Below are 16,598 nucleotides of genomic sequence, written 5' to 3' on the forward strand. Positions count from 1 at the left end.
ATTTTTCATTGATGGGGTAAATCATTTCAAATTAAAGAATAAACATAATATGTTGATGAATAAGACTTCAGACAATTGCAAATACATTAGTCACCTATAGATAGATTAGTTGTACGCAAAACTAGAATTTAAAAGTCAATAAATACGTTGATATTAACATTATTCATTGTTGTGGTACATCATTTCAAATTAAAAAAAAAACATAATATGTTGATGAAGAAGACTTCAGACAATTGCAAATACATTTATCCACTATAAATTAACTAGATGTTCAGAAAACTAGAATTTAGAACTCAATTATTACGTTAATATTAACATTTTTCATTGATGGGGTAAATCATTTCAAATAAAAAAAAACACATAAGTTGTTGTTGAATAAGACTTCAGACAATTGCAAATACATTAGTCACCTTTAGTTAGATTAGTTGAACCCAAAACTAGAATATAGAACACAAAAATTACGTTAATATTATCATTATTCATTGTTGGGTTACATCATTTCAAATTAAAAAAAAAACATAATATGTTGATGAATAAGACTTCAAACAATTGCAAATACATTTATCCACTATACATAAACTAGATGATCTGAAAAACCAGAATTTAGAACTCAAAAATTACGTTAATATTAACATTATTCATTGTTGGGTTACATCATTTCAAATTAAAGAATAAACATAATATGTTGATGAATAAGACTTCAGACAATTGCAAATACATTAGTCACCTATATATAGATTAGTTGTATGCAAAACTAGAATTTAGAAGTCAATAAATATGTTGATATTAACATTTTCATTGTTGGGGTACAACATTTCAAATTAAAAAAAAACATAATTTGTTGACGAATAAGACTTCAGACAATTGCAAATACATTTATCCACTATAAATTAACTAGATGTTCAGAAAACTAGAATTTAGAACTCAATTATTACGTTAATATTAACATTTTTCATTGATGGGGTAAATCATTTCAAATAAAAAAAACACATAAGTTGTTGTTGAATAAGACTTCAGACAATTGCAAATACATTAGTCACCTTTAGTTAGATTAGTTGAACCCAAAACTAGAATATAGAACACAAAAATTACGTTAATATTATCATTATTCATTGTTGGGTTACATCATTTCAAATTAAAAAAAAAACATAATATGTTGATGAATAAGACTTCAGACAATTGCAAATACATTTATCCACTATACATAAACTAGATGATCTGAAAAACCAGAATTTAGAACTCAAAAATTACGTTAATATTAACATTTTTCATTGATGGGGTAAATCATATCAAATAAAAAAAAACACATAAGTTGTTGTTAAATAAGACTTCAGGCAATTGCAAATACATTAGTCATCTATAGATAGATTAGTTGTATGCAAAACTAGAATTTAGAAGTCAATAAATACAATGATATTAACATTATTCGTTGTTGGGTTACATCATTTCAAATTAAAAAAAAAAACATAATATGTTGATGAATAAGACTTCAGACAATTGCAAATACATTTATCCACTATACATAAACTAGATGATCAGAAAACCAGAATTTAAAACTCAAAAATGACGTTAATATTAACATTATTCATTGTTGGGTTACATCATTTCAAATTAAAGAATAAACATAATATGTTGATGAATAAGACTTCAGACAATTGCAAATACATTAGTCACCTATAGATAGATTAGTTGTACGCAAAACTAGAATTTAGAAGTCAATAAATACAATGATATTAATATTATTCATTGTTGGGTTACATAATTTCAAATTAAAAAAAAAAAAACATAATATGTTGATGAATAAGACTTCAGACAATTGCAAATACATTTATCCACTATAATTTAACTAGATGTTCAGAAAACTAGAATTTAGAACTCAATTATTACGTTAATATTAACATTATTCATTGATGGGGTAAATCATTTCAAATAAAAAAAACACATAAGTTGTTGTTGAATAAGACTTCAGGCAATTGCAAATACATTATTCACCTATAGATAGATTAGTTGTACGCAAAACTAGAATTTAAAAGTCAATAAATACGTTGATATTAACATTATTCATTGTTGGGGTACATCATATCAAATTAAAAATAAAACATAATATGTTGATGAAGAAGACTTCAGACAATTGCAAATACATTTATCCACTATAAATTAACTAGATGTTCAGAAAACTAGAATTTAGAACTCAATTATTACGTTAATATTAACATTTTTCATTGATGGGGTAAATCATTTCAAATACAAAAAACACATAAGTTGTTGTTGAATAAGACTTCAGACAATTGCAAATACATTAGTCACCTTTAGTTAGATTAGTTGAACCCAAAACTAGAATATAGAACACAAAAATTACGTTAATATTATCATTATTCATTGTTGGGTTACATCATTTCAAATTAAAAAAAAAACATAATATGTTGATGAATAAGACTTCAGACAATTGCAAATACATTTATCCACTATAATTTATCTAGATGTTCAGAAAACTAGAATTTAGAACTCAATTATTACGTTAATATTAACATTTTTCATTGTTGGGTTACATCATTTCAAATTAAAAAAAAAACATAATATGTTGATGAATAAGACTTCAAACAATTGCAAATACATTTAACCACTATACATAAACTAGATGATCTGAAAAACCAGAATTTAGAACTCAAAAATTACGTTAATATTAACATTATTCATTGTTGGGTTACATCATTTCAAATTAAAGAATAAACATAATATGTTGATGAATAACACTTCAGACAATTGCAAATACATTTATCCACTATACATAAACTAGATGATCTGAAAAACCAGAATTTAGAACTCAAAAATTACGTTAATATTAACATTATTCATTGTTGGGTTACATCATTTCAAATTAAAGAATAAACATAATATGTTGATGAATAAGACTTCAGACAATTGCAAATACATTAGTCACCTATATATAGATTAGTTGTATGCAAAACTAGAATTTAGAAGTCAATAAATATGTTGATATTAACATTTTCATTGTTGGGGTACAACATTTCAAATTAAAAAAAAACATAATTTGTTGACGAATAAGACTTCAGACAATTGCAAATACATTTATCCACTATACATAAACTAGATGATCAGAAAAACCAGAATTTAAAACTCAAAAATGACGTTAATATTAACATTATTCATTGTTGGGTTACATCATTTCAAATTAAAGAATAAACATAATATGTTGATGAATAAGACTTCAGACAATTGCAAATACATTTATCCACTATAAATTAACTAGATGTTCAGAAAACTAGAATTTAGAACTCAATTATTACGTTAATATTAACATTTTTCATTGATGGGGTAAATCATTTCAAATAAAAAAAACACATAAGTTGTTGTTGAATAAGACTTCAGGCAATTGCAAATACATTAGTCACCTATAGATAGATTAGTTGTACGCAAAACTAGAATTTAGAAGTCAATAAATACGTTGATATTAACATTATTCATTGTTGGGGTACATCATTTCAAATTAAAAAAAAAAACATAATATGTTGATGAAGAAGACTTCAGACAATTGCAAATACATTTATCCACTATAAATTAACTAGATGTTCAGAAAACTAGAATTTAGAACTCAATTATTACGTTAATATTAACATTATTCATTGATGGGGTAAATCATATCAAATAAAAAAAACACATAATTTGTTGTTAAATAAGACTTAAGGCAATTGCAAATACATTAGTCACCTTTAGTTAGATTAGTTGAACCCAAAACTAGAATATAGAACTCAAAAATTACGTTAATATTAACATTATTCATTGTTGGGTTACATCATTTCAAATTAAAAAAAAAAAAAATAATATGTTGATGAATAAGACTTCAAACAATTGCAAATACATTTAACCACTATACATAAACTAGATGATCTGAAAAACCAGAATTTAGAACTCAAAAATTACGTTAATATTAACATTATTCATTGTTGGGTTACATCATTTCAAATTAAAGAATAAACATAATATGTTGATGAATAACACTTCAGACAATTGCAAATACATTTATCCACTATACATAAACTAGATGATCTGAAAAACCAGAATTTAGAACTCAAAAATTACGTTAATATTAACATTATTCATTGTTGGGTTACATCATTTCAAATTAAAGAATAAACATAATATGTTGATGAATAAGACTTCAGACAATTGCAAATACATTAGTCACCTATATATAGATTAGTTGTATGCAAAACTAGAATTTAGAAGTCAATAAATATGTTGATATTAACATTTTCATTGTTGGGGTACAACATTTCAAATTAAAAAAAAACATAATTTGTTGACGAATAAGACTTCAGACAATTGCAAATACATTTATCCACTATAAATTAACTAGATGTTCAGAAAACTAGAATTTAGAACTCAATTATTACATTAATATTAACATTTTTCATTGATGGGGTAAATCATTTCAAATTAAAGAATAAACATAATATGTTGATGAATAAGACTTCAGACAATTGCAAATACATTAGTCACCTATAGATAGATTAGTTGTACGCAAAACTAGAATTTAAAAGTCAATAAATACGTTGATATTAACATTATTCATTGTTGTGGTACATCATTTCAAATTAAAAAAAAAAACATAATATGTTGATGAAGAAGACTTCAGACAATTGCAAATACATTTATCCAATATAAATTAACTAGATGTTCAGAAAACTAGAATTTAGAACTCAATTATTACGTTAATATTAACATTTTTCATTGATGGGGTAAATCATTTCAAATAAAAAAAACACATAAGTTGTTGTTGAATAAGACTTCAGACAATTGCAAATACATTAGTCACCTTTAGTTAGATTAGTTGAACCCAAAACTAGAATATAGAACACAAAAATTACGTTAATATTATCATTATTCATTGTTGGGTTACATCATTTCAAATTAAAAAAAAAACATAATATGTTGATGAATAAGACTTCAAACAATTGAAAATACATTTATCCACTATACATAAACTAGATGATCTGAAAAACCAGAATTTAGAACTCAAAAATTACGTTAATATTAACATTATTCATTGTTGGGTTACATCATTTCAAATTAAAGAATAAACATAATATGTTGATGAATAAGACTTCAGACAATTGCAAATACATTAGTCACCTATATATAGATTAGTTGTATGCAAAACTAGAATTTAGAAGTCAATAAATATGTTGATATTAACATTTTCATTGTTGGGGTACAACATTTCAAATTAAAAAAAAACATAATTTGTTGACGAATAAGACTTCAGACAATTGCAAATACATTTATCCACTATAAATTAACTAGATGTTCAGAAAACTAGAATTTAGAACTCAATTATTACATTAATATTAACATTTTTCATTGATGGGGTAAATCATTTCAAATTAAAGAATAAACATAATATGTTGATGAATAAGACTTCAGACAATTGCAAATACATTAGTCACCTATAGATAGATTAGTTGTACGCAAAACTAGAATTTAAAAGTCAATAAATACGTTGATATTAACATTATTCATTGTTGTGGTACATCATTTCAAATTAAAAAAAAAACATAATATGTTGATGAAGAAGACTTCAGACAATTGCAAATACATTTATCCACTATAAATTAACTAGATGTTCAGAAAACTAGAATTTAGAACTCAATTATTACGTTAATATTAACATTTTTCATTGATGGGGTAAATCATTTCAAATAAAAAAAACACATAAGTTGTTGTTGAATAAGACTTCAGACAATTGCAAATACATTAGTCACCTTTAGTTAGATTAGTTGAACCCAAAACTAGAATATAGAACACAAAAATTACGTTAATATTATCATTATTCATTGTTGGGTTACATCATTTCAAATTAAAAAAAAAACATAATATGTTGATGAATAAGACTTCAAACAATTGCAAATACATTTATCCACTATACATAAACTAGATGATCTGAAAAACCAGAATTTAGAACTCAAAAATTACGTTAATATTAACATTATTCATTGTTGGGTTACATCATTTCAAATTAAAGAATAAACATAATATGTTGATGAATAAGACTTCAGACAATTGCAAATACATTAGTCACCTATATATAGATTAGTTGTATGCAAAACTAGAATTTAGAAGTCAATAAATATGTTGATATTAACATTTTCATTGTTGGGGTACAACATTTCAAATTAAAAAAAAACATAATTTGTTGACGAATAAGACTTCAGACAATTGCAAATACATTTATCCACTATAAATTAACTAGATGTTCAGAAAACTAGAATTTAGAACTCAATTATTACGTTAATATTAACATTTTTCATTGATGGGGTAAATCATTTCAAATAAAAAAAACACATAAGTTGTTGTTGAATAAGACTTCAGACAATTGCAAATACATTAGTCACCTTTAGTTAGATTAGTTGAACCCAAAACTAGAATATAGAACACAAAAATTACGTTAATATTATCATTATTCATTGTTGGGTTACATCATTTCAAATTAAAAAAAAAACATAATATGTTGATGAATAAGACTTCAGACAATTGCAAATACATTTATCCACTATACATAAACTAGATGATCTGAAAAACCAGAATTTAGAACTCAAAAATTACGTTAATATTAACATTTTTCATTGATGGGGTAAATCATATCAAATAAAAAAAACACATAAGTTGTTGTTAAATAAGACTTCAGGCAATTGCAAATACATTAGTCATCTATAGATAGATTAGTTGTATGCAAAACTAGAATTTAGAAGTCAATAAATACAATGATATTAACATTATTCGTTGTTGGGTTACATCATTTCAAATTAAAAAAAAAAACATAATATGTTGATGAATAAGACTTCAGACAATTGCAAATACATTTATCCACTATACATAAACTAGATGATCAGAAAAACCAGAATTTAAAACTCAAAAATGACGTTAATATTAACATTATTCATTGTTGGGTTACATCATTTCAAATTAAAGAATAAACATAATATGTTGATGAATAAGACTTCAGACAATTGCAAATACATTAGTCACCTATAGATAGATTAGTTGTACGCAAAACTAGAATTTAGAAGTCAATAAATACAATGATATTAATATTATTCATTGTTGGGTTACATAATTTCAAATTAAAAAAAAAAAAACATAATATGTTGATGAATAAGACTTCAGACAATTGCAAATACATTTATCCACTATAATTTAACTAGATGTTCAGAAAACTAGAATTTAGAACTCAATTATTACGTTAATATTAACATTATTCATTGATGGGGTAAATCATTTCAAATAAAAAAAACACATAAGTTGTTGTTGAATAAGACTTCAGGCAATTGCAAATACATTATTCACCTATAGATAGATTAGTTGTACGCAAAACTAGAATTTAAAAGTCAATAAATACGTTGATATTAACATTATTCATTGTTGGGGTACATCATATCAAATTAAAAATAAAACATAATATGTTGATGAAGAAGACTTCAGACAATTGCAAATACATTTATCCACTATAAATTAACTAGATGTTCAGAAAACTAGAATTTAGAACTCAATTATTACGTTAATATTAACATTTTTCATTGATGGGGTAAATCATTTCAAATACAAAAAACACATAAGTTGTTGTTGAATAAGACTTCAGACAATTGCAAATACATTAGTCACCTTTAGTTAGATTAGTTGAACCCAAAACTAGAATATAGAACACAAAAATTACGTTAATATTATCATTATTCATTGTTGGGTTACATCATTTCAAATTAAAAAAAAAACATAATATGTTGATGAATAAGACTTCAGACAATTGCAAATACATTTATCCACTATACATAAACTAGATGATCTGAAAAACCAGAATTTAGAACTCAAAAATTACGTTAATATTAACATTTTTCATTGATGGGGTAAATCATATCAAATAAAAAAAACACATAAGTTGTTGTTAAATAAGACTTCAGGCAATTGCAAATACATTAGTCATCTATAGATAGATTAGTTGTATGCAAAACTAGAATTTAGAAGTCAATAAATACAATGATATTAACATTATTCATTGTTGGGTTACATCATTTCAAATTAAAAAAAAAAACATAATATGTTGATGAATAAGACTTCAAACAATTGCAAATACATTTATCCACTATACATAAACTAGATGATCAGAAAAACCAGAATTTAAAACTCAAAAATGACGTTAATATTAACATTATTCATTGTTGGGTTACATCATTTCAAATTAAAGAATAAACATAATATGTTGATGAATAAGACTTCAGACAATTGCAAATACATTAGTCATCTATAGATAGATTAGTTGTACGCAAAACTAGAATTTAGAAGTCAATAAATACGTTGATATTAACATAATTCATTGTTGGGGTACATCATTTCAAATTAAAAAAAAAACATAATATGTTGATGAAGAAGACTTCAGACAATTGCAAATACATTTATCCACTATAATTTAACTAGATGTTCAGAAAACTAGAATTTAGAACTCAATTATTACGTTAATATTAACATTTTTCATTGTTGGGTTACATCATTTCAAATTAAAAAAAAAAACATAATATGTTGATGAATAAGACTTCAAACAATTGCAAATACATTTAACCACTATACATAAACTAGATGATCTGAAAAACCAGAATTTAGAACTCAAAAATTACGTTAATATTAACATTATTCATTGTTGGGTTACATCATTTCAAATTAAAGAATAAACATAATATGTTGATGAATAACACTTCAGACAATTGCAAATACATTTATCCACTATACATAAACTAGATGATCTGAAAAACCAGAATTTAGAACTCAAAAATTACGTTAATATTAACATTATTCATTGTTGGGTTACATCATTTCAAATTAAAGAATAAACATAATATGTTGATGAATAAGACTTCAGACAATTGCAAATACATTAGTCACCTATATATAGATTAGTTGTATGCAAAACTAGAATTTAGAAGTCAATAAATATGTTGATATTAACATTTTCATTGTTGGGGTACAACATTTCAAATTAAAAAAAAACATAATTTGTTGACGAATAAGACTTCAGACAATTGCAAATACATTTATCCACTATAAATTAACTAGATGTTCAGAAAACTAGAATTTAGAACTCAATTATTACATTAATATTAACATTTTTCATTGATGGGGTAAATCATTTCAAATTAAAGAATAAACATAATATGTTGATGAATAAGACTTCAGACAATTGCAAATACATAAGTCACCTATAGATAGATTAGTTGTACGCAAAACTAGAATTTAAAAGTCAATAAATACGTTGATATTAACATTATTCATTGTTGTGGTACATCATTTCAAATTAAAAAAAAAACATAATATGTTGATGAAGAAGACTTCAGACAATTGCAAATACATTTATCCACTATAAATTAACTAGATGTTCAGAAAACTAGAATTTAGAACTCAATTATTACGTTAATATTAACATTTTTCATTGATGGGGTAAATCATTTCAAATAAAAAAAACACATAAGTTGTTGTTGAATAAGACTTCAGACAATTGCAAATACATTAGTCACCTTTAGTTAGATTAGTTGAACCCAAAACTAGAATATAGAACACAAAAATTACGTTAATATTATCATTATTCATTGTTGGGTTACATCATTTCAAATTAAAAAAAAAACATAATATGTTGATGAATAAGACTTCAAACAATTGAAAATACATTTATCCACTATACATAAACTAGATGATCTGAAAAACCAGAATTTAGAACTCAAAAATTACGTTAATATTAACATTATTCATTGTTGGGTTACATCATTTCAAATTAAAGAATAAACATAATATGTTGATGAATAAGACTTCAGACAATTGCAAATACATTAGTCACCTATATATAGATTAGTTGTATGCAAAACTAGAATTTAGAAGTCAATAAATATGTTGATATTAACATTTTCATTGTTGGGGTACAACATTTCAAATTAAAAAAAAACATAATTTGTTGACGAATAAGACTTCAGACAATTGCAAATACATTTATCCACTATAAATTAACTAGATGTTCAGAAAACTAGAATTTAGAACTCAATTATTACATTAATATTAACATTTTTCATTGATGGGGTAAATCATTTCAAATTAAAGAATAAACATAATATGTTGATGAATAAGACTTCAGACAATTGCAAATACATTAGTCACCTATAGATAGATTAGTTGTACGCAAAACTAGAATTTAAAAGTCAATAAATACGTTGATATTAACATTATTCATTGTTGTGGTACATCATTTCAAATTAAAAAAAAAACATAATATGTTGATGAAGAAGACTTCAGACAATTGCAAATACATTTATCCACTATAAATTAACTAGATGTTCAGAAAACTAGAATTTAGAACTCAATTATTACGTTAATATTAACATTTTTCATTGATGGGGTAAATCATTTCAAATAAAAAAAACACATAAGTTGTTGTTGAATAAGACTTCAGACAATTGCAAATACATTAGTCACCTTTAGTTAGATTAGTTGAACCCAAAACTAGAATATAGAACACAAAAATTACGTTAATATTATCATTATTCATTGTTGGGTTACATCATTTCAAATTAAAAAAAAAACATAATATGTTGATGAATAAGACTTCAAACAATTGAAAATACATTTATCCACTATACATAAACTAGATGATCTGAAAAACCAGAATTTAGAACTCAAAAATTACGTTAATATTAACATTATTCATTGTTGGGTTACATCATTTCAAATTAAAGAATAAACATAATATGTTGATGAATAAGACTTCAGACAATTGCAAATACATTAGTCACCTATATATAGATTAGTTGTATGCAAAACTAGAATTTAGAAGTCAATAAATATGTTGATATTAACATTTTCATTGTTGGGGTACAACATTTCAAATTAAAAAAAAACATAATTTGTTGACGAATAAGACTTCAGACAATTGCAAATACATTTATCCACTATAAATTAACTAGATGTTCAGAAAACTAGAATTTAGAACTCAATTATTACATTAATATTAACATTTTTCATTGATGGGGTAAATCATTTCAAATTAAAGAATAAACATAATATGTTGATGAATAAGACTTCAGACAATTGCAAATACATTAGTCACCTATAGATAGATTAGTTGTACGCAAAACTAGAATTTAAAAGTCAATAAATACGTTGATATTAACATTATTCATTGTTGTGGTACATCATTTCAAATTAAAAAAAAAACATAATATGTTGATGAAGAAGACTTCAGACAATTGCAAATACATTTATCCACTATAAATTAACTAGATGTTCAGAAAACTAGAATTTAGAACTCAATTATTACGTTAATATTAACATTTTTCATTGATGGGGTAAATCATTTCAAATAAAAAAAACACATAAGTTGTTGTTGAATAAGACTTCAGACAATTGCAAATACATTAGTCACCTTTAGTTAGATTAGTTGAACCCAAAACTAGAATATAGAACACAAAAATTACGTTAATATTATCATTATTCATTGTTGGGTTACATCATTTCAAATTAAAAAAAAAAACATAATATGTTGATGAATAAGACTTCAAACAATTGCAAATACATTTATCCACTATACATAAACTAGATGATCTGAAAAACCAGAATTTAGAACTCAAAAATTACGTTAATATTAACATTATTCATTGTTGGGTTACATCATTTCAAATTAAAGAATAAACATAATATGTTGATGAATAAGACTTCAGACAATTGCAAATACATTAGTCACCTATATATAGATTAGTTGTATGCAAAACTAGAATTTAGAAGTCAATAAATATGTTGATATTAACATTTTCATTGTTGGGGTACAACATTTCAAATTAAAAAAAAACATAATTTGTTGACGAATAAGACTTCAGACAATTGCAAATACATTTATCCACTATAAATTAACTAGATGTTCAGAAAACTAGAATTTAGAACTCAATTATTACGTTAATATTAACATTTTTCATTGATGGGGTAAATCATTTCAAATAAAAAAAACACATAAGTTGTTGTTGAATAAGACTTCAGACAATTGCAAATACATTAGTCACCTTTAGTTAGATTAGTTGAACCCAAAACTAGAATATAGAACACAAAAATTACGTTAATATTATCATTATTCATTGTTGGGTTACATCATTTCAAATTAAAAAAAAAACATAATATGTTGATGAATAAGACTTCAGACAATTGCAAATACATTTATCCACTATACATAAACTAGATGATCTGAAAAACCAGAATTTAGAACTCAATTATTACGTTAATATTAACATTATTCATTGATGGGGTAAATCATTTCAAATAAAAAAAACACATAAGTTGTTGTTGAATAAGACTTCAGGCAATTGCAAATACATTATTCACCTATAGATAGATTAGTTGTACGCAAAACTAGAATTTAAAAGTCAATAAATACGTTGATATTAACATTATTCATTGTTGGGGTACATCATTTCAAATTAAAAATAAAACATAATATGTTGATGAAGAAGACTTCAGACAATTGCAAATACATTTATCCACTATAAATTAACTAGATGTTCAGAAAACTAGAATTTAGAACTCAATTATTACGTTAATATTAACATTTTTCATTGATGGGGTAAATCATTTCAAATACAAAAAACACATAAGTTGTTGTTGAATAAGACTTCAGACAATTGCAAATACATTAGTCACCTTTAGTTAGATTAGTTGAACGCAAAACTAGAATTAAGAAGTCAATAAATACAATGATATTAACATTATTCATTGTTGGGTTACATCATTTCAAATTAAAGAATAAACATAATATGTTGATGAATAACACTTCAGACAATTGCAAATACATTTATCCACTATACATAAACTAGATGATCTGAAAAACCAGAATTTAGAACTCAAAAATTACGTTAATATTAACATTATTCATTGTTGGGTTACATCATTTCAAATTAAAGAATAAACATAATATGTTGATGAATAAGACTTCAGACAATTGCAAATACATTTATCCACTATACATAAACTAGATGATCAGAAAAACCAGAATTTAAAACTCAAAAATGACGTTAATATTAACATTATTCATTGTTGGGTTACATCATTTCAAATTAAAGAATAAACATAATATGTTGATGAATAAGACTTCAGACAATTGCAAATACATTAGTCATCTATAGATAAATTAGTTGTACGCAAAACTAGAATTAAGAAGTCAATAAATACAATGATATTAACATTATTCATTGTTGGGTTACATCATTTCAAATTAAAAAAAAAAACATAATATGTTGATGAATAAGACTTCAGACAATTGCAAATACATTTATCCACTATACATAAACTAGATGATCAGAAAAACCAGAATTTAAAACTCAAAAAAGACGTGCATATTAACATTATTCATTGTTGGGTTACATCATTTCAAATTAAAGAATAAACATTATATGTTGATGAAGAAGACTTCAGATACTTGCAAATACATTTATCCACTATAATTTATCTAGATGTTCAGAAAACTAGAATTTAGAACTCAATTATTACGTTAATATTAACATTTTTCATTGATGGGGTAAATCATTTCAAATAAAAAAAACACATAAGTTGTTGATGAAGAACACTTCAGGCAATTGCAAATACATTAGTCACCTATAGATAGATTAGTTGTACGCAAAACTAGAATTTAGAACTCAATTATTACGTTAATATTAACATTATTCATTGATGGGGTAAATCATATCAAATAAAAAAAACACATAAGTTGTTGTTAAATAAGACTTAAGGCAATTGCAAATACATTAGTCACCTTTAGTTAGATTAGTTGAACCCAAAACTAGAATATAGAACTCAAAAATTACGTTAATATTAACATTATTCATTGTTGGGTTACATCATTTCAAATTAAAAAAAAAAAAAATAATATATTGATGAATAAGACTTCAGACAATTGCAAATAAATTTATCCACGATACATAAACTAGATGATCAGAAAAACCAGAATTTAAAACTCAAAAATTACGTTAATATTAACATTATTCATTGAAGGGTTACATCATTTCAAATTAAAGAATAAACATAATATGTTGATGAATAAGACTTCAGGCAATTGCAAATACATTAGTCATCTATAGATAGATTAGTTGTACGCAAAACTAGAATTTAAAAGTCAATAAATACGTTGATATTAACATTATTCATTGTTGGGGTACATCATTTCAAATTAAAAAAAAAACATAATATGTTGATGAAGAAGACTTCAGACAATTGCAAATACATTTATCCACTATACATAAACTAGATGATCAGAAAAACCAGAATTTAAAACTCAAAAATGACGTTAATATTAACATTATTCATTGTTGGGTTACATCATTTCAAATTAAAGAATAAACATAATATGTTGATGAATAACACTTCAGACAATTGCAAATACATTTATCCACTATACATAAACTAGATGATCTGAAAAACCAGAATTTAGAACTCAAAAATTACGTTAATATTAACATTATTCATTGTTGGGTTACATCATTTCAAATTAAAGAATAAACATAATATGTTGATGAATAAGACTTCAGACAATTGCAAATACATTTATCCACTATACATAAACTAGATGATCAGAAAAACCAGAATTTAAAACTCAAAAATGACGTTAATATTAACATTATTCATTGTTGGGTTACATCATTTCAAATTAAAGAATAAACATAATATGTTGATGAATAAGACTTCAGACAATTGCAAATACATTAGTCACCTATAGATAGATTAGTTGTACGCAAAACTAGAATTTAGAAGTCAATAAATACAATGATATTAATATTATTCATTGTTGGGTTACATCATTTCAAATTAAAAAAAAAAAACATAATATGTTGATGAATAAGACTTCAGACAATTGCAAATACATTTATCCACTATAATTTAACTAGATGTTCAGAAAACTAGAATTTAGAACTCAATTATTACGTTAATATTAACATTATTCATTGATGGGGTAAATCATTTCAAATAAAAAAAACACATAAGTTGTTGTTGAATAAGACTTCAGGCAATTGCAAATACATTATTCACCTATAGATAGATTAGTTGTACGCAAAACTAGAATTTAAAAGTCAATAAATACGTAGATATTAACATTATTCATTGTTGGGGTACATCATTTCAAATTAAAAATAAAACATAATATGTTGATGAAGAAGACTTCAGACAATTGCAAATACATTTATCCACTATAAATTAACTAGATGTTCAGAAAACTAGAATTTAGAACTCAATTATTACGTTAATATTAACATTTTTCATTGATGGGGTAAATCATTTCAAATACAAAAAACACATAAGTTGTTGTTGAATAAGACTTCAGACAATTGCAAATACATTAGTCACCTTTAGTTAGATTAGTTGAACCCAAAACTAGAATATAGAACACAAAAATTACGTTAATATTATCATTATTCATTGTTGGGTTACATCATTTCAAATTAAAAAAAAAACATAATATGTTGATGAATAAGACTTCAGACAATTGCAAATACATTTATCCACTATACATAAACTAGATGATCTGAAAAACCAGAATTTAGAACTCAAAAATTACGTTAATATTAACATTTTTCATTGATGGGGTAAATCATATCAAATAAAAAAAACACATAAGTTGTTGTTAAATAAGACTTCAGGCAATTGCAAATACATTAGTCATCTATAGATAGATTAGTTGTATGCAAAACTAGAATTTAGAAGTCAATAAATACAATGATATTAACATTATTCATTGTTGGGTTACATCATTTCAAATTAAAAAAAAAAACATAATATGTTGATGAATAAGACTTCAAACAATTGCAAATACATTTATCCACTATACATAAACTAGATGATCAGAAAAACCAGAATTTAAAACTCAAAAATGACGTTAATATTAACATTATTCATTGTTGGGTTACATCATTTCAAATTAAAGAATAAACATAATATGTTGATGAATAACACTTCAGACAATTGCAAATACATTTATCCACTATACATAAACTAGATGATCTGAAAAACCAGAATTTAGAACTCAAAAATTACGTTAATATTAACATTATTCATTGTTGGGTTACATCATTTCAAATTAAAGAATAAACATAAAATGTTGATGAATAAGACTTCAGACAATTGCAAATACATTTATCCACTATACATAAACTAGATGATCAGAAAAACCAGAATTTAAAACTCAAAAATGACGTTAATATTAACATTATTCATTGTTGGGTTACATCATTTCAAATTAAAGAATAAACATAATATGTTGATGAATAAGACTTCAGACAATTGCAAATACATTTATCCACTATAAATTAACTAGATGTTCAGAAAACTAGAATTTAGAACTCAATTATTACGTTAATATTAACATTTTTCATTGATGGGGTAAATCATTTCAAATAAAAAAAACACATAAGTTGTTGTTGAATAAGACTTCAGGCAATTGCAAATACATTAGTCACCTATAGATAGATTAGTTGTACGCAAAACTAGAATTTAGAAGTCAATAAATACGTTGATATTAA

This window comes from Metopolophium dirhodum, chromosome 1 (genome assembly GCF_019925205.1).
Source record: "Metopolophium dirhodum isolate CAU chromosome 1, ASM1992520v1, whole genome shotgun sequence".
NCBI classification, from domain to species: Eukaryota; Metazoa; Arthropoda; class Insecta; order Hemiptera; family Aphididae; genus Metopolophium; species Metopolophium dirhodum.